At 34.9% G+C, this 21,564-nt stretch overlaps 1 protein-coding gene across 7 annotated transcripts in view; it reads right to left on the bottom strand.

Moving 5' to 3' along the window:
- LOC129239717 (high affinity copper uptake protein 1) overlaps window positions 1-21,564 on the bottom strand; it is a 50,354-nt gene that overhangs the window by 7,065 nt on the left and 21,725 nt on the right. Inside the window, exon 2 of one of the 7 annotated variants that reach the window (XM_054875488.1) lies at window positions 1,753-1,968. The exons of 5 other annotated variants lie outside the window; for them this stretch is intronic. The gene's annotated coding sequence lies outside the window, so the exon portion shown is untranslated. Of the gene's footprint in view, window positions 1-1,646; window positions 1,720-1,752; window positions 1,969-21,564 lie in introns of those variants that run through there. One more of the 7 variants, XM_054875489.1, reaches the window with a different exon arrangement.

Below are 21,564 nucleotides of genomic sequence, written 5' to 3'. Positions count from 1 at the left end.
TCGAAAACACATCGTCTATTGAGAGCCCAACTAGTAGGAAACTCACAAATTTTCTAAATTCGTGATGGGAGCAGCGCATTACTCTATATGTTAACTCAATTTAATTACTTAGGAAAAGTTTTTCTAATTTAAAGCGCCTGGCTGCACACAAATATCTTTGGTACCGGCGAAATCGAAGGGACTTAGCTTTTTAACGAAGGCTTCATCTGTTTGAATAATTTCTAATGGTGGCCAAAAAATGGACGAATTCTTCAAGCAACAATATTCGGGCATCAAATCAGTGAGGAAAAGTGGAAAGCCATATCCAAATCGCTTCGGAAAATAATACAATGCGAGACAAGGTTTTTCAAGGATATGGGGTCGTGTAAGGTAAATCTAGGAAATGAAGCGTTGAAATGTTTAGCTGAGAAGCACTGCCGTAATCGACTGGATCGGATCGGATGGTTGCTTTGGCTATAAAAACGGAACATATTTTTGGCGCGGGATTCGCAAATTGCCGGAGAGTTGGTAAAAATGCGAGTCTCATAAACACCATTACTTTGAATGAAATATTTTCTACTATTCTATTCGTAAACTAATAAAGCGCATTCTGTTTATTAAACAATTCCGGTTTCATAGGTATGATAGTATATTTTTTATTCAAAGTTAGATGGCCGCTGACAGCGAACACCTCCAGGCGAGCACAGACGTTGTCTACTTTTCATGCGTGCCTTGCTAGCTAGAAATGAAATGGAAAGGCTTTTTTACTGGTATTTTTTTAATGTTTCCATTTTCTATTAACACGCGTAGCTTTCATTCAATGCTTTTTTTAAATTCGCAATCAAGCCTTCTTCGTTTATGGTTTTTACTTGACAACCGACATGTGTTAAATCAATATTTTCTGGGAAAACAATCCAGAGCAATTTTAGAAAACTTCGAGCAATGTGTGCTGCATGCTCGTGAGTGAGAATATGTACATGCATATATGTATATATATTTCATTGTAAATGGAGTAAAAAAGTATGTTGAAACTGAAACGCTTGTCACTTGCGAAATGGTGCTTCAAGTCCTCTGGTGGCGGCAAATCAGTTTCTCCTTTTCACAACAAACTAAAAAGGCAACAGACAGTCCTCAGAATTTCGGCTTTGTTGCATTCACAAGCAAAAACAAAACCAAGGTCAAGAGAGACAGAGGGCAAGTTCAAAGAAAAGGCGGCCGTTCAACGGGAGTAGGCGGATACAATAGTCAGAGGGTTGTGGTCAATTGGCAGAGGCTGCAAAGAACTTTAATTCCGGAAAATTTTCGTTAAGCTTTTGCTAATTAAAAAAACAAATATTTGCATGCAAAAATACTGCAATGCAATATTGCGAGACAATCAGAAGGAGAGGGAGCACATAAATACTATTGAAATAAAGAATTAAAATATAGTAATGCAGCGCAAGCATGGGGGTTGTACAGGGTGCACACGGTATTTGAGAACATGCACATATGTGGCTGAAAGATGGGGACGACTTCAACTTAACTCGAGAAATCAAGACAAAATATCGCCATATGAGAAAATCACACCGATTTAGAAATCTCTCACGAAGTATATTACATTGCAACTTTTGAAACATTGGTTTGCAATTCTCAGCAGATTTATGAAATATTTAATTAAAGGCACTTACAACTCGTTTATTATAATTATGCAGCATGCCCAGAGCAAGCAATAGAAAAAAGTATCTTATGGGCCCATCTCTCTGAGGCCTCCGCCTGATAGTTCGCATGACTTACATAGAACCATGTGGAGTCGGTCCTTCCAGTGGTTGCTAATGCCTTTAATCGGCTTTCCCAGTAGTGGATTTTTCTTTAATTTTTTTCCCTGACGGTGTAACGTATCTTCTATATAAAAAATTTCGTGAATTGTTAGCCACTTGAAGCTTGCACTTAGTCATATGTAGTAAAATTTTATGGGCCATAAAACTGCACATCCAACTTTTTTTTTTAATTCTGAAAAAAATTGAAATGTTGGTGAAAATTTTTACAAACTTTGAAACTTTAATATATATACTAATACTTGTTGTAGAATGAGCTATGCCCAATTTTATAAAATTAAAAAAAAGTAGTAGTAAAACTTTATTCCAAAACCTTTTTTTATGGTGTTGCCACCAGGTTTGTTTTACAAAAGAGGCAATTTATCACAAATATTAAGATAAAAGTATTAAGTGAAAGGATTTTAAGTAAGCAAAAAAAAATATTTTAGTCGGTATTGCTACCTATTTTTTTGTGAATTAAGAAATTGGCTACAAAAATATATTAACTGTAAAAAATATGCATACATATATCAATGCAAGTGCAAGCATAGCTTTAATAGACTATTCTTAATTCGCGTTGCCAGCAAATTTCAAAGAAAGTTGAAAACTAAAAACATAATTTAAATTAGGGGTTAAGATACTGGCATCAAATAAAATATTTTGTGAGTAATGCGCATAGTTTTAATTAAAATTATATGTTGCGTTGCCACTTATTCTTAAGGCGAAAATAGTAAATAATAGCATTGAGAAATTAAGAATTAGGATGCGGGTATCACGCAAATTAAGATTATTCTACAAAGGGAGAGACCTAAAATTTTATGTCAACTTCGAACGGCAGATAATATTATGAGAAGCTTTTCATGACACGGCGGCCGCCGTAGCCGAATGGGTTGGTGCGTGACTACCATTCGGAATTCACAGAGAGAACGTCGGTTCGAATCTCGGTGAAACACCAAAATTAAGAAAAAGATTTTTCTAATAGCGGTCGCTCCTTGGCAGGCAATGGCAAACCTCCGAGTGTATTTCTGCCATGAAAAAGCTCCTCATAAAAATATTGCCGTTCGGAGTCGGCTTGAAACTGTAGGTCCCTCCATTTGTGGAACAACATCAAGACGCACACCACAAATAGTAGGAGGAGCTCGGCCAAACACCCAAAAAGGGTGTACGCGGCAATTATATCTACATATATATATAAAACTTCAGCCGTTTTTCGCGTTGTGATGAACTTTACGGAGAATGGCTCAACCGATTTTAACCAAACTTTGCCACTTTGAAGAGACACATGTGGAGCAAGTTTGCAACTATGTTTGGTTAAAATCTCCTTTACTTCTTCGTCAACACACAGTATACACGAGGCAGCGTTCTTTTTACGCGTGTGGTTGTTATTGTAAACGGTTGCATGGAGCGTACAATTTACTCACATATGTACAAGTTAACGCAGCAGTTTTTATGCCTAAATTTTCATTCCATTACATACATTTCAATGGAATGCAAACATTCATACATATACATATATTCATACAGCAGTGGCTGCACGCCTGCATTCCCATAGAATAGAAACATACAAATTAGCAGGCACAGCTGTAGCTGACAGCCTGCAATAATTAATCGTAACACAATGCCGCTATGACTAACTTAACACTTTGCTTAAATACTTCTTCTTTATACCCACACTTCGGGATAACCGAAGCAAAACCATTAGCTCAACGAACCTGAACAGGTCGTCGCTAAAAAAGTACTTAAGCAAGGCCGTTTTCTTAGAAGATTATCAAAGTAATAGTGCATAGTGAAAGTAAGTGTTAAAACTAACAAGAAAGTGTTTTATTTGGTAAAGTGTTCAAGTGAAGCAGTTTCCAGGCATCAACCAAAGAGATAAAAAAAGTGCGTCAGAAATATTTAAGAGAAAAGATTGTTTTCACATTTTCCAACGATATTTTCACGAAAAGTTTACAAAATATATATTAATTTTGCAAATGATTGATAACAAGTGAAACAGTGAATAAATGGTGTGAAAAATACACACAACTGAAATCGGCAAAAATAATTAATATTTTAGAAGTTTTTACTTAAGATATTTAAGAAAAGAGATTGTTTTCACACTTTCCGTAGATATTTTCAAGAAAAATTTCAAAAATATATATTATTTTTGCTGATTATTTCCCATTTCTGTTCTGTGTAATTTTCATTTCAAAGTATATTTTTAAAAGATGGCGCTAACAGTATGTTAATTTGAATTCCAGTTTAAAAACAAGAAAAGTAGCAATCAAGAGCTCAGAGTGACATAAAGAAGACCACTTTGATTCGGTAAAAGAAATGCCAAAAGGTGGAAGACATGCTAACATCGGACGTAATACACGTCACGATAGAAATGTGCAAAATCACAGACAAAATGAAAGTGAGGAAAATCATGCTGATAGATTAAGTCAACAAAGAGATCGTACTAGGTCACGTTCTCAAAATCGGCCAATAAATATCAATTCTGTAAATTTGAATGCTGCAGCATTTCAATATAATCCACAACTTGATTATTCATCTCAAAAATACGTTGTCATTGGAATTATGGATAAAATTTGCGGATTTTGTCAAGCATTGAAATTCAAAATTGAAATACCAGGCATGTGTTGCGCTGCAGGAAAAGTTCGTTTACCAGACATACAATATCCGCCCGAACCATTAGTTACATTATTATCGGGAACATCACCCGATTCCAAACATTTTCTTCAAAAAATTTCCACATATAATTCATGTTTTCAAATGACATCTTTTGGTGCTGGAAAAATTATAACCGATAACTTCATGCCAACGTTCAAGGTAATACATAAACTTCAACGTTCAACAACATTCGTTGACACATCTAATGAATCATTTGATTTTATGGACACAAATTATGGCTTTTTTTAGATTCAAGGCAAGCATATCACTTAATAGGTTCATTACTACCACTACCCGATCAAGAGTCAAAATTTTTGTAAATTTATTTCATTAATGACAACGATGATGAACTTGAAGCACGGTGTGCATTTTCCAGAAATATAAACTGAGTCATTATGAGAGAGCTACAAGATTTATTACACACACAATGTTTTGGTGCAAAGTTTTAAAACAACAATCGAAAGATTGTCATCTGATAATCATAAAATTAAAGTTGATGCAAATAAAACGCCTGCCGGCGAACATCGTGGAAGATACAATCAACCAACTTCAAGCAACGAGGTTGCAATTGTATATCTGGAGATGAATTTCAACCAAGAGATATTGTTTCGCAAAGAAGAAATGATACACTGCAACGTGTTAATGAAACGCATCGAAAATATGATGCATTACAATATCCTCTTATGTTCTGTCGTAGTGAAGATGGTTATTCGATTGCTACAAAACAAATAAATCCAGCAAATGGTCAAGAAACACATAAAACTGTAAGCGCAATGAATTATTATGCATACAGAATCATGATAAGAGAAAATCAAGAGAATCACAATTTAAAATGTCGTAAATTATTTAATCAGTATATTGTTGACATGTATGCGAAAATAGAAACAGAACGATTGAATTACATTAGATTCAACCAAAGAAAATTACGCTGTGACGAATACATACATTTACGAGATGCAATTAACAACGATACCAAAGTTAATAACATTGGCCAAATGGTAATATTACCTTCATCGTATACAGGCAGTCCAAGGCATATGCATGAATACGCCCAAGATGCAATGTGTTATGTCAGAAATTATTCTCGACCCGACTTATTCATAACTTTCACATGCAATCCGAAATGGGATGATATTAAGAATCATTTATATACTGGGCAATCAGCTACTGATAGGCATGACATTACTGCAAGAGTGTTTAGACGAAAGCTACAGTCTCTAATGGATTTCATTGTAAAACATAAAGTTTACGGAGATGTACAATATTTCATGTATTCTGTGGAATGGCAAAAAAGAGGCTTGCCTCATGCGCATATTTTGATTTGGTTAAAACAAAAACTAACCACAGATAAAATTGATCATATTATATGTGCTGAAATTCCAGATATAAATGAAGATCCAGAATTACATACTACTGTAACCAAAAACATGATTCATGGACCGTGTGGTACGTTAAATCAAAATTCTCCATGTATGGTTGATGGTAAATGTTCAAAAAACTACCCAAGGCAATTAATTGCTGAAACAATGACTGGAAATGATGGATATCCATTGTACCGTAAAAGATCACCAGAAGATAATGGAAAAACAGTCACTGTGAAAATAAATAATCAAGATGTGGAGATCGATAACCGTTGGATAGTTCCGTATTCCAAATTATTATCGAAAACATTTAACGCACATATCGCAGCCTAAATACAAAAGGGGCACAACTCAAAATTTTCCACACTCGAGCTTGACTCACGCTGAAATTTGCCATGTAAGCTTATAACAGTCCTACCAAAAAACAAAAAATTTATTTTTGCCATATGTCATCCGCGGACCGTTTTATTGATAACGTCTCGTTCATATTTGAGCTTCTGCTCATTTTGAGTTGTGACCCTTTTGTATTTAGGGTGCGATATAAATGTTGAATATTGTAACTCCGTAAAATCCATCAAATACATATGCAAATATATCAATAAAGGAAGTGACATGGCAGATTTGGAGTTGTAAATCGAAATGATGAAATTACTAATTACCAAATGGGAAGATACATTAGTAGCAACGAAGCAGTTTGGAGAATATTATCATTTCCGATTCATGATCGCCATCCAGCTGTTATTCATTTGTCAGTCCATTTAGAAAATGAACAAAGTGTTTATTTCACTGAAAATACTGCTCAACAAATGGCCGAACGACCACCAGCAACAACACTAACTGCATTTTTCAATTTATGTGAAACAGATTCATTTGCAAGAACATTGCTTTATTCAAATGTTCCTAAATATTATACTTGGAATGCATCATCAAGGTCCTGGGTACGAAGGCAACGAGGAATACCTGTAGATGGATATCCAGGTGTTCATTTGGGTGATGCAATCGGACGACTTTACACTGTGCATCCAAGTAAAGTGGAATGTTTCTATTTACGTTTACTCTTAGTTTATATTCCCGGCCCAAGATCATTTGAAAGTTTGAAACGAGTTAATGGTCATCTTTGTTGTACTTATCAGCAAGCATGCAAAGAATTGAATTTGCTTGAAAATGATAATCAGTGGGATGCAACTCTTATGGATGCATGTGCAACAAGTTCTCCACACCAAATAAGAACACTATTTGTCATCATTATTGCTACATGTTTCCCAGCAAACCCAAAAGAATTGTGGAGTACTTACCAAGAATACATGACAGAAGATATCCTACATCAAGTACGTCTCATTACTGCAAATCCAAATTTGATTTATACAGATGAATTATATTATATAATGAGGCATTAATTAAAATCGAAGACTTTTGCCTGATGATTGCAAATAAAACTCTGAGTGAGTTAGGTATGAACGCACCAAATCGGCCGATGCATGATGCATACAATGCAGAATTAAGACGTGAAAAATAATATGATCGAAATGATCTGAACACATTTGTACCAACAAACCTACCAAAATTAAACACAGAACAAAGGAAGGCATATGACACAATTATAGACAATGTTGCAAATGAAAGAGGAGGAATATTCTTCTTAGATGCACCAGGTGGGACTGGAAAAACGTTTTTGTTGTCGTTAATTTTGGCCACCATTCGATCACAGAATAATATTGCATTGGCTTTGGCATCATCTGGAATAGCGGCAACTTTATTGGACGGCGGTCCCACTGCACATTCTGCATTAAAGTTACCATTAAATATGCAAGTAAATGAAGAACCAACTTGCAACATTTCTAAAAATTCTGGAATGGCAAAGGTTTTACAAACATGTAAAATTATTGTATGGGATGAATGTACGATGGTTCATAAAAAATCACTGGAAGCCTTAAATAGAACACTGAAAGATTTTCGAAATAACACAAACATATTTGGTGGTGCACTAATTCTATTGGCCGGCGATTTTCGACAAACTTTGCCTGTTATTCCCAAATCAACAGCAGCTGATGAATTGAGAGCGTGCCTTAAATCTTCTAATCTGCGGAGATATGTTCAAAAACTCACATTAACTACTAATGTTCGTGTGCAGTTACAGAATGATCCAACAGCTGCTGAATTTTCCGAACATTTGTTGCAAATTGGAAATGGACGAAAGCCAATTGAAAAGAATACAGCCATGATCACACTTCCAACTATTTTTGGTACCGTAACAGAATCAAGAGTACAATTAGTGCAAAATGTATTCCCAAATATTGCACAAAACTATCGAAATCAAGATTGGCTAAGCGAGAGAGCTAGTATATTAGCTGCCAAAAATGTCGATGTCAATGAAAGCAATGCCAGTATTTTGACTCAAATTCCAGGTGAAGTTGTCACCTATAAATCAATTGATTCAATCACTAATCCCGACGATGTAGTGAATTATCCAATTGAATTTTTGAATTCACTTAATTTGCCTGGCTTGCCACCACATCGTTTGCAATTGAAAGTCGGCGTAGTGATCATTATGTTGCGAAATATCAATCAGCCGAAACTATGCAATGGGACAAGATTAGTAGTGAAACGGACAATGAACAATATAATTGAAGCAACAATTTTGAAAGGCAAATTTAAAGGTGAAGATGTTTTGATTCCGTGCATTCCAATGATTTCAACAGATTTGCCCTTTGATTTTAAGCGACTTCAATTTCCCATTCGCCTTGCTTTTGCTATTACAATCAATAAGTCTCAAGTTCAAACACTTCAATTATGTGGAATTGACCTAACTTATCCATGCTTTGGACATGGGCAATGTTCTCGAGTAGGAAAACCATCGTTACTTTATATTTATACACCGCATGAAAATAAAACCAAAAATTTTGTGTATCAGAAGGCTTTAGAATAAGTTGTTAGTTTACAATCATTAGAGTAAGTCACTAAAATAAATAAAACATTGTTATTAGAATAAGTCACAAAATAATGGCCGAGCATGAATTAAATGATGAAACAAGAAAAAAACAAAGAACACTTTTCATTTATATTTTTCTTTCACCCAGCGAAGCGGGTGAGGGTCCGCTAGTATATATATATTTTCATGACACTAACGCGCAGCGAGAATTTTCTTTTTTTCCTTAAAAACACAAAAAAAGTTTTTAATATAATTTGATATTTCATGTCAATAATCCGCTTCAAACTCTAAGCCAACAAATAGTAGTCACGCACAAACACACCCACGCGATTTTGGCCGAGTTTAACAAAGCGCGCTAGTCTATTCTTTCTCGTGTTAACCGGCACCAAGTGAACTATCCTGATCACACCTACAGCTACTTAAGACAATATTTTCGAAGCGTATCTTTACTTGTTTGAACTACTGTACTCTTATGGTCGAGTGTTTCATACGCAGTTTGCTATTGTATTTGCATGCGTTTGGGCTTTTGTGCAATTGTGATGCACAACACGCCCGCCCAAAATATATTGTCATACAATAAATTGTATATGTGCGGCATACAATGTCGCTACCCACACATGCATATGTATGCATATCGATGTAGTGCGGTGGCGAAATAAAAAAAAAAAACAAAAAGGCTCAAATTTGTTGAAAGAGGTCACCGGTTTTGGGGAAAGCCGCTGACCTACAACAAAATTTAGTGGCAAACCTTGACTGACTGATGCACCATAAACTTTCACTGCCTATCGTTAAATAATTTGCCAGTTTGAGGGTATTGCAATAACAAAAGAATTTTAATTATGCGTGGAATGCCAACACTTTGCTTCCTGCGACAACGCCAGCTGATTTGCGAGAACTTTTAGGCGGGAGTATTCACTAATTATCGTTCTGCGTTAACGAGTGCAGAATTTAGATAACATAATATAAAATACTAGATTCATTTTGCAGGAAAATACAAATGTATTTTAGCAATTTTTATTTTATACAGCAAATAAATATTTCACACTATATACTCAGGCCAATCAACTACGATATGTGAGTTCGATTTTGCAGATTATATGTAAACAGATAAGCGGCTGAGTTATAATGAAGGAGTATTATTGTGGCGAATGGAGAAGCCAGTGCAGATATTCAAGAATGAATAAAGAAAGTACAGCAACATTCAGCAAGCTTTACTCTATATGGCGATCGCAACAGATATCTAGAAATACCAAACTAGGTATTATATATTTGAGTCTAACGCAAAGTCGGTTTTCCTTTACGTGGAGAAGTGTTTCTCTTTTGGTCCATCACTAAAATATTTCCTTTATTATACTACAAAAAAAAAGAAGAGAAAATATGCTTATTTTTATCATCTGAAATCCATGAAAGTATTCTTTAAAAATGCTTACAGTTTGTATCACTGTTAGCGTAACATTTTCTGGTAATGCTCACAAAATTGAAATACCTCCATTCGTAGTTTGAGTTTGGACGCTTTGTTACAATAAATACATGGAAATTTGAACATTTAAATGTACATATTTATGTAGATGTAAACTGCAAAAACAACATGGGGCGTGTATTAGCGTGATATAACTGGTTATGGAGGAAATGCTAAGCTGGCCATATATTACTATCTATTAACACTAAATACCATAAATTTTTTTCGCTAATAAAACTACAATAGAATATTGAACACTTCAGTGCTTTTAATGGAATTTTTGTTTCGGAAGAATACCTTTTCATACCTACATACTTATTTTCCATTTCCTTGGAAACCTAAACACTTGCAAGCGACGGTTATACTTAAATTTCATTTCAGCAGAAATTTTTACGTAGAAATGGTTGGAACATTAATCCCAATAATTGGAGGATGTTTTGAAAACCATAAAAACCACTTGTGCACCACTATTTTTTATCTAAATATTTTTTTTTTTTGAGTTTAACTCTCATTTAATGGTTGATTGTATTGCACCGCTTCGGTTGTTTTGCGAACAAAAGCTTATAACATTAACAAATTTTAGTAAAATAATGATTCATTTGGAATTAACTTTCCAACCTAAATTAAATTTCCACCCAGTAAATACCATGAAAGTTATTTGCCATTGCTAAATTTGCACATTGGTTGCACAACTTTTGCTGGCTCATTGGCGCACATCGAATTTGTTGAATTTGTTTATTCAATTTCTCGCCAGCGGCAGGTGATACAAGTGTGCATATACATATATAAAAAAAATCGCATCCGGATATGTATGTGTGTATGAATGTGCTTAGGTATTTGTAGCTTTTAAGCTAATCTAACGAAACAATTTGCTGGTGCGGTCGTAGGGGAATATGTATGTATGTATGTATAATACATAAGTAATTCCAAAACCCAACTAAAAATGCAGTTACACAAATTTGCCAATTCTGCAGGGCAACTGAACGATTGACAGCCAATTTACTTGGAGTTAGGTGGACTTTTCGACAGATTAACTACAAATGGATAGAGTATCTGTGAAATTTTCACAAAATAATTTATTTCATTTTAGCAGGTTTTGCTTTAGGTAAAAAAATTCAGATTCTTATTTGTTAATTTTTTATTCCAATTGAGCTTTTATTAAATGGGCCCCTAGGTTGTAGCTATGAATGATAAATAATTCAACAGCTGCATTAGTGCACAGAAATTTAACGCTTAACACGCTGAAAGTGCTAAGTCGATTTAAGTTGTTTTGACAAAATACTAGAGCTATCTATAGATATGCATTCAATGGAATGACAAAGTCAGCTCAAATGCAAGCTAAGTTGTGTGGGTGTGTTTGTGATAGGATGGAACAATCGCTTTTCACTGTACCTTGAACCACTCAAAAAAAAAAAAACAAAAAGCGACGGGAATGAGAGTAAAAGAGTGCGAAAATAGGAAAATAATGACCAAAGAATGGGTAGCTGAACAAGAAAGCCAATTATAGCTCGAAAGTTTGCCTTGAAAGTAAACCGCTTTTTGAACCAGCCGACAAAAAAGTGCTCTCAAGCACCCTTTAATTGATCTTTGGCTTAACGAAGTAGGTACATGGATAAAGTTCACAGAAAAATTAAAATAAAAAAATAAAAAAATGCTGCACAAAAAACGTTCAAATAACACGTTCGCTTTACCATTCGTTAAATAGATTTCGAATATTCACTATTGTATTGGCATATAATTTATGGAAAAGATTTGTTCACATGGAGTTCACGATAAGGTTGATTTGCTGAAAATCACCATAGTTAAAAAAATACAAGATGTGGTTATTGAATAATAAGGCTATTGATGTAAAACAGGTTCATTTTGATTTCATACATATTTATCTATTATCAATTTCAATATAAGTAAGTATTGTTCGAAACAGTGCTGGAAGTCTCCGTCTGTTAGCTTCTTCAGAACGCATGCCGTTCTCTGTCACAGCTTTAACGATATTTAAATAAAATTTAAAATATTTTAATACAAATATTTAGGATCCGGCGAATGCGATAGATGGTCTAACACTGGAAAGCGGTACTAGATTAGAAACTTTTTCTAACAAGACAATGCCACATGAGGCGGCGCATATTTTGGTATGGGTCAAATATCTTGTAATTCCGAAATTTGAGTCAGTTTTTCTCTTAACCTTTAACGTAGTTTAGCAGAAAAAAGAAGGTAGTAATGCTGAATAATAGTTTGACCTTCAGAAGACCAGTGTCCAATCGAACTATATATATATACAGTGTACTCCCTCTTAAGCGGACACCTAAGGAACTAAAAAATTAGTCCGCTTATGAGAGAAATGTAACAAAGTCAATAATATGTTATGGGAGGGTAGTTCGCTCAAGAGAAACATTTTTTTTAATGCTTAAGGATTTGTAATATGTACTGAAAAAGTGACCGCTTATGCGAGGTGTCCGTTGGGAGAGAGTATACTGTATATATAATTGGCTCTCACATCCTTTATTGGGTGTTTGGCCGAGCTCCTCCTCCTATTTGTAGTGTGTGTCTCGACGAGGTTCCAATCGAATCAAACCAAACTAGATAACAATTTTTTTGCAATATTGTCATCCGCTTTTGTCGACGTCCGGCTTCGTCAACCGCGAAACGATTAAGCTACTTACTTCTTTGAACATTCCATTTTTTCAATAAATTCTGTACAAATTATGTTTCTGTAGCAGTACATCGAAGTTCCATGCAAAATTTCGCAACAATTCGCTGCTGTATTAATACTATGGCCGAGCTCCTACTCCAATTTGTGATATGCGTCTTAATGTTGTTCCACAAATAGAGGAACCTCAAGTTTTGAAGATCTGTTTTCGTGGCAGAAATTCGCTCTGAGAATTGCCGTTGCCTGGCAAGGAACGACTGCTTTAGAAACAATTTTTGCATCATTTGGTGCTTTATTAAGCCGGCCCCTATCGAATGGTAGTCACGCACGAGGCTATTCGTCTACGGCGCTTCTTGTATTCTTACATTTAAAATTATTCCTGTGAAACAAAATAAAATAACAACTCTAATACGAGAGAGCGCATCGGCTAAACTGTTTTGTTTTTCGTAGAAGTGAGAGTTACTGCTTTCGAAAGAGAGAGCTTCATATTCAACAGTTGGCGGTCGCTGGCTTCTGGCGCATCCACATTTCTTTCATAGCAGCGCCAGTCTAAGTTTTTAGAAATCACATCTTACGTAGCGATTGATCGAGCGCAGCATGCTAACAGGAGCAAATATTCGCGCACGCTACTAATCTGCCAAGCAACTAGACCTTAAGTGCAAGGATAGGAATTGCAATTAGCATACATCGGAGAAAAGTTATGACTTCTGGACTTAGTTAACCCCTTAGCCTACACGATATCTACCAATTGCGCGAGCTATAATACGCAAGAAATTCGTTCGCGCGCCGTGCCATTCAACTGTTCAGCCGTGTACCCGAACTGGCGCAAAGTGTATACTTTTCGTAACATATATATTTCAATGCAACGAAAGGAATTGTGAAATAATAAACAATGTTTAGGTACAAATAGTAATTTTAAGATGTCTAGGAAGTAATCATAATCAATTGATCACAAAGTCTTTACCACGAGTCAGACTCGTTGTTTTCGCTTATGGCACAAATTCTTTACCACGAGTCAGACTAAAGGGTTAAGGCTGTTTATGGCTTAGTGTTTTTGTTTTTTTCTCGACACACTTATGATGGAAGTCGAAGTTTGGCTATGAACAGCTTTTGGAGCATCAGAGAATGAGACCGCATTCGAAAGCCAGCACATTTGAATGCTTCATAAATTATTAAAATTATCATATCAAAATATTTCTTCTCAGCATCATCATTCTCCACTTAGACGCTAAGTACTTACTATTCCAAAGCCTTAAATAAGATAAACTGCTATATTAAGCACATTTTACACAATAAATTTGCACTTAATAAATTGCAAGACGGCAGCAGCGAGTGCCTGCAAGCGTTAAAGTGAGCAAAATGCAAGAAAGCATGATTTATGGATTCTTCTCGGATATTAAAAATTACACTATTGCCACAATAAAAGCGCACAAATTGCGGGCCACCTGCTTACAAATAGAGGGCTCGTAAAAATAAATAAATAAATAAGAATACAAGGAAAAAACCGCAGATAAAATAAAGAAAATGGAAAGCGGAAATTAAAAGCTTACAAATGCGAATAACAGATACTGGACACTGTAGCTGAGACGTGTGCGTCGTGCGTGCTCACTTATGCGAGTAGTCGGTTGCCTTGACACTGAAGAAGAGCGGCGCAGTGGAGCAAACCAGAGCCAAGCAGCTCCATTACACCCAGCCGCAGTGAAGGATATGTTCAAATGCGTTATTGTATGTGTTAATGCAATGCAATTGTATATACGTACATATAAATATATATATTTGTGTGTGTGTACTTATCAATGTGTATGTATGTACTTATAGAATGTCGAGTTGTACCAGAAGCAATGTGGTTGACATTGCCAGCCGACTAATGAACATGCAGGTCATGCAGAACATTAATAAAAACAATAATAACAACAACAATAATAACCGTGAAAAATATTACCAAGAAGAAGAAGAAAACAGGGAGTGCATATATACATACACCTATATTGTGTGTGGCTGGCGTGTGGAACAGGAATTCAGACAGAGTACTTCGTATACCGGCAGCGGCAACTTGTTGGATCAGCGGCGAAGGGCGAGCACTTTTTTTGCATATTTTTGGAATTTCTTTAAAAGACTGAAGGTTGATGACAAAAACAGAGTTGATTTCATGCTTTTATATGGAAGAGTATTTATGCAGGTTTGTTAGTGAATGTGCGTGGGAGTTGAGCTATGCGGGTGGGGCTGTGAGGCAAATGGTTGGGATGTATGTGTGTATATGTGTGCGGCAATAGGAATAGAAACCCATTTTGCACATTTGACACGCAGGCATTTCTATGCGAAGTATTTTCCTTCTCAGGTTTTTTTCCATTGGTTTTGCCGAACGGCTTTTAGTGATGCGATTGAACTTGGCACGGGTGTTAATTTATGTAAATACCGAGGCGATAATGAAATTACTTCGATATACTGTTGAGAAATTTATGTGGTGGTGGTAGATCGGAAAAGTTAGCATAGCAAAATGGATGGATTTACACACAACATAAAAAATGAAGATGCTTTTTCCAAGAGCAAAGATTTTTTTTAATAGCAGCCAACGGCAATGCTCTGTTGTGTATGGTGCCTTACAATCTTGACAGGTTTACGTGAACCTTCATTTTCATTTATTTTCTGGCACATAAAGGACGCTACAGTTTTATTCCACCTCTGAATTCCAGAAAATTTATATGAGAGGCTATTTTTTGGCTGAAATGTACTCGACGGCTTGCCAATGCCAGTTGCAAGTCGAGTGCCCACTGCATTTATAAATATGTCTGTTCCATCATTTGGTTGATTTATATCAGTGGTAGGTTTTGAATTCAGTAACTAATGCCGGTATGCGATAAATAAACACACTCGACTACAGCACCCACACATAAGCAAATGCAATATGAGTACCTACATGCACAGCGTAGACGGTAGTATCGCTAGTTGGTGCAAAAACAATGACACAAAATGCCCAAAAATATAATTTTTAAAGAGAAAAGTCATGTTTTTAGTTGACACAAATGAATGACACATAAAAAAAATTTGGCTATGAGGATGCAACCAAGGTGTGGGTCGAACAATGGCTTGCGACCCCACTCTCAGCTCCACCTAACTGCTGAAGGGCTGGTTTTCGTGTGCGGCACGCCATAAGGATCACATGAAGAGATGCTAGAGCCATTTCTAATATTATTTTTATTTATTGAACTGTAAAATTGCGTAAGCACAATTACTTCCATGCCAGTGACAGTACAAATGCAACGATTAGCATGAAAAAGTATTTATGATATTGGTTTTTACTGTGAAAAGCTGTTTACAAAATCATCCGATTGCTGTGCAATTGCTAGAAAATAAGAACGATAAATGAGTGGGTATAGTTGCATCCGCAGGCGTAGCATTGTCAGGTTCATGAAAACGTAAACGCAGTATCAAGTGTCCAAGCGAATATTTATGGAGCGTTGCTTGGAGGAGGTTTGGCTTTTATTTATGGATCAAAAACTGCTTACAACGCCAATGACATTGCAATGAATATGTAAAGTGGCAATAAAGATTGTGAGGCGACATTTTATTTTGAATTTGCTCGCAAGTGCGTTTTGAAGAGAAATTAATGGCCGGGAAGAAAGAAAGAGAAAATAATATACAGTGATAAAAAAACAAACGGAAGAAGACAACAATAAAATAAAACAAAATTAAAACTAAACACAAAAACAAAATTATTCAAAAAAAGAAAAAAATAAAAGATTTGAGTTAAAATAATACAAAACAAAAGTTTCGATTGTATGAATTAAAATATAATATTAAAAATAGTATAAACTTTATTAAAACAGAAAAATTAAGTTAAGTCAAAACAAAAGTTCAAATCAAAGAAAAATAAATTACGATAAGAGGAACAAAAAAAGAACGTTAAAAAAATAAAATAAAACTAAATTAAAATAAAGTTAAGCGATTATTTATTTATTATATCAGAAAATAGAATTAAATTACATTAATAAGAATATAATATTACAAATAAAATCAGTTAAAAAATAAAATAAAATAAAGTAAAGTAAAACAAAACAAAATATGAACTAATAGAAAATAAAGTATTGAGGAAGATCAGATCAGAAACTTTACATGGTAAACCCACAAGAAAGATAGAACCAGGGTGCGAAACTTGGTGGAGAGAATTATAGAAGGTGTGGCCAGCATCAGACCGATTTTGAAGGCATCAGCTGATTTGAAGAAGGGATATGATAGCGGTTTGCTTAAAAAATACGTTGGCAAAAATTTAGAGTGTATTGGTGATATATTATATGTAAGAAAAAAATCGACACATCCCTTCCTCATGTTACTTCGTTGCGGCCTGAACAACCAAGGATGATAGATTTACTAGGTTTAATCTTTAACTATGGTGAAAAATAAAATTGTGAGGGGAACTTTGGTTGCACGTCACTTGGGGATTCGGCAGCCGAATTCTACACGATCATTTCAAATGTAATCGTACACTCGTCGAATCAGTCGTTGTTCAGACGGCAACGAAATGTCATTGGTTGATTTTTCTCGTATACCACCAACACAAGCTCAGTGTTTTTTAAACACGCTGAGAGCCGAATACCGGCTTCTAAATAGCACACCTCTAAAAATCTTTTCACTACGTGAATAACGACTGATTGGATGAGCGTAAGAATACCTGCGAAATGAGCGGACAAAATTCTGTTGCTGAGCCACCGATGACATGGAAGCCGAACTGATTCCTTCAACTTTGCTGAAAGCCGGTTAACAATGTGATGTTGGACACAATATACTTTTCACTAAATTTTACCAACAATTTGTGGCCCGGGATGGGCAGAATTTTTAAGGAAAGAAAAAAATAAATACACTGTGGAATAGTGTAAAAATTAAATTAAATTTAAAAAAATATATATTTTTTTTCATTTAAATTTCAGAAATAAAATTTTATTTATTTCATTATACTTCAGCTTTGTTTCGATTCCATATGAACTTTCCGCGTTTTATAAGTGAGCATAATAAAATTTTAAAAAACTTAGTTGAAGTTATTTGGTACGTGCCAGAGTTGCCAACCATTGCCAACCATTACCGAATTCGCCTAATCTGATGGTCGGTTATGAAAATGCCAAAAAGTAATTATAAATTTAGAAACACAGCTGAAAGGAAAATTAAGCAGTTACGTTCGCATACATATAGTATATGTATGTATGTATATGTGTGAATGTTGAAACTAAGCCCAAATTGTATATTTCTAACTGTTCAGCAACTATGTGTATGCATGTGTATTTGTGCGTTTAGAAAGTGAAAGGTTTTTTGCAAATGAGGCCTTTTCATAGGCTTAAAATTTGTCAATATTGATTCCACAGCATATTGCCTTTTCCACAAAAAATTGTGTTTGTACTGCATTGAAAATGTGCAGCTTCGTACTAAAAATGTGCATTTATTGCTGATAAAAAAATTTATAATAAAAAATCGATAAAAGCCATTGTCTTATTGCAAACTTATTTAGAGAGCATTGCTCTACCTGAGGTTACCGTCTTAGTCGAGCGTGAAAAGGCCCGGTAGACTAAGGTAAACTGTAGAGCATATTTCTGATTCGAAAAAGCTTTTCAAAAAACTATCAACGAACAGGATTAAACGATATGAGATCATAAGATTAATTTTTTAGAACACATTAACTCATTACCTGTTTCACATATTGGACTATTTGTCCTTTTTAGGAAAAAACACATAAAATATGTATGTGTATAAAGGCTTAAAATTTAGTACAAAAATGTTTGTTATACAATTTCGGCCCTTAGCTCTATATATGTAGATATACCAATAATGAATATTAACGCTTAGCGTTAATGGTGGCTTGAATATTGCAATAAATCGACACATAAATCAACATAGCTGTCATCATCATTCTCAGCTGTCATACCATAGTTATCTATCTCGCTCGTTCTCATGCAGCTAAAAAACACCCAATATATACAATATATCTATATTTGAGAAAATCAGTCAAGGGCACCTCAAGAACTGGCACCTGAAGAGTTGAGTGTTCACTTCACTTGGCTTCATTTGGCAGGATTTCAATTCCGATTAGGCCGCAGATTTTTCGGCTGTTTCTGAAGATGGAGACTGTTTTCTCATCACTTATGTCCGAGCAATCCACAAACATTCTTTTTACAGACCAAACTATATTACATTGCGTGCTTTATCATCCACAACCATCCTGAGATTGTCGAAGCAGGAAATAAAATTCAAAACGTAGCTTTAAGTTTGGCCAGCATCATTTTTTAAAATTGCTCATAAAAATAGTTTAAATGTTGTACCCAAATATATAGAGGGTGAAAATTGAGTGATAAATCAAAGGGTAACAGAGGACAGGTAAGGTAAGCTCAAGCTACGTTTATATAAAATGTCGCAAAATTAATCGTCCAATTTTGTTTTTTTACTAAATAAAAAAAAATGTTTTTGAGTGATGGAAATCGTTATTTTGACCTTTAAGCGCTCTATTGTTTGTCCCTTTGTTTCAAATATGGTGTACGACGCCATTTGCAAAAATTATAAATCTTCCGATATGGTTATTAATTTTGCGCCACTTTGTATTTGCGTAAAAACTATTTGAATTTTGATATTATGTAAATGAAACTATGAAAAGGCAGCTTTCAACTTTTTCTACCAAGCCGCAGAGAAGGCGGGAATCTGACACCGAACAAATTCAATTAACTATCACTCCTGCTTACCATCCTTTAAAAACTTTGTGGCATTATTATTACTTATTTTTCTGTTTCTTAGCAACACATTGATAAGAATTCCAGCATTGCTTTTTGAAATAAATTCACATGCACATTGTTCGTTTAATTGCTTTTGCTGTTGAAACTGGCAACAATCAATTACTCAGCCAATAGTCATTAATTAACATTTAAGGGGGGTGGGTTAGGGTCACAAAATCGAAATTTTTTTCTTCACTCATCTTATAGTAAATCATTTCAAGAATGTTGTGTCAAAATTTTAAGTGGATCGGAGCAGAACTCTCAAAGTTATAGCCTTTGTAGGCACTCTACCTCGAATGCGGAGCATCGATAATTTCTCAGAGTCATTTTTTCAAACGCGTTTTTCCCGAAACGACTTCTTAAAAGTCGGTGCCAATCACAACTCCGAAACTATTCAACCGATTCTTTTCAAATTTGGCACACCTTTTCTAAATCAAAAATACCTCCCCCCTACACTGTTTTTTTTCATTTTTTTTTTTTAAGGTTGTTTTTCACTTACAAATATGGCGAAATTTTTCGCCAAAAATGCTCGTTTTACGTTTTTTTGCCACCAAAACTACAAAAATGAAAAAAAAAATTATTAATGTAGGGGGGAGCATTACGTCATACTTTAACTGAAAAATTCGACTTTTTTAGTTTCAGATGATTCTACGACGAATGCCGATTGGCACCGCAGAGCACCTCTCGAAAAACATATCTCCAAAAAAACTCTGGGCTTATTTGTCAATATTTTATTGTTAATATTTTTTAAAAACTTATTGAAAAGATGTACAATAACATGCAACTGATTTTATTAAAGTATCTTAAGCCATATTTCTGTAAAAAATTAAAAAAAAAGTGTTTTTTTTTTTAGCGCTAAACCCTACCCCCCCCTTAAAGTAACTTGCGTATGTTGCTGAAATTTAAATCGAGACCAATAGGTGGCCATGGTGCATGTAAAGGGTGTCTCAAAGTGGCGTCAACATTTGCCAATATTTGCGGTATCCCTTTGAGCATGGGCTGCTCTACAGCTTTAAGTCGATTTTTCCTGTTCAGATTTCACAGTGGTTCACGAGCCCATGAGCGTAGGATTCTGACAACAACGTTTGGTCCACAATATAAATATAAGCAAGTGTTTTTATGTCTCTTGTTCTCTTATACCCACTTCCTATCACATTGCTGGTTCTAGTTTATCCAATCGAAGTGAAATTATTGGACTTGGTTTGGTATTTGACTCTCTTTTCATCCAATTTCATCCCATAAAAGTCGGTGCTCATTAATCTGAAAACGCTAGATATTAGAAGGACTTGTAATGTGAGGGAGATAAACTTTCGTTTTCGATTTGATAAGTGGGGCGATTGACTCCCCGTCGTTACTATATTAGAAAAATTTAATTTCAACATTTCGCAGCGAAGCTTTCGAAATCATAATATTTTCTGGTTAGGGATGGGTAGAACTAATTATGCTTCTAATGGTCCGATTACAAGAACTTTGAGATAATTTCATTGGCTTTCAAATCATATTGTCCTAAATTTTTCTTCAACAAAGTACCACTTCAAATTGCTACTAAATGTATTGTTAACTAAATAATAAGTATCATATAATATTCTTTCTTTGTAAATCATAAGAAATTTTATATTTTACTAGCATTTCCCAGTGGGCTTCGCACCACCATACATAAAATGTTTTTTTTATATCGCAAGAAATTTTTCATATTAAGTTTTCTTTATAAAACTCGTAAAATGTTTAAACAGTTGAATTAGTTGATTTTTTTCATTCAACATACTTTCTAAAGATGTCACAATAGCCTTTTCTGTACTTTTTTAAAATTTGATTGTGGTGGTCACCTATATACAGGTAAGGTGAAAGAGCCGATAAAAACTTGTAATTAAACTTTGATTCTTTAATTTCCATTTCAATTTTTTACGCTAAATAAATTATGCTAAAATAAATAGTTAAAAATGTTTTTCCAGTTCCTTGAATGTAACAGTACAACAGAAACGCTCATAAGCGGCT

The sequence above is a fragment of the Anastrepha obliqua genome, chromosome 2, assembly GCF_027943255.1.
Source record: "Anastrepha obliqua isolate idAnaObli1 chromosome 2, idAnaObli1_1.0, whole genome shotgun sequence".
Lineage (NCBI taxonomy): Eukaryota > Metazoa > Arthropoda > Insecta > Diptera > Tephritidae > Anastrepha > Anastrepha obliqua.
Note: the sequence above shows the minus strand (reverse complement) of the source record. Positions and strands in the feature narration are given on the sequence as shown.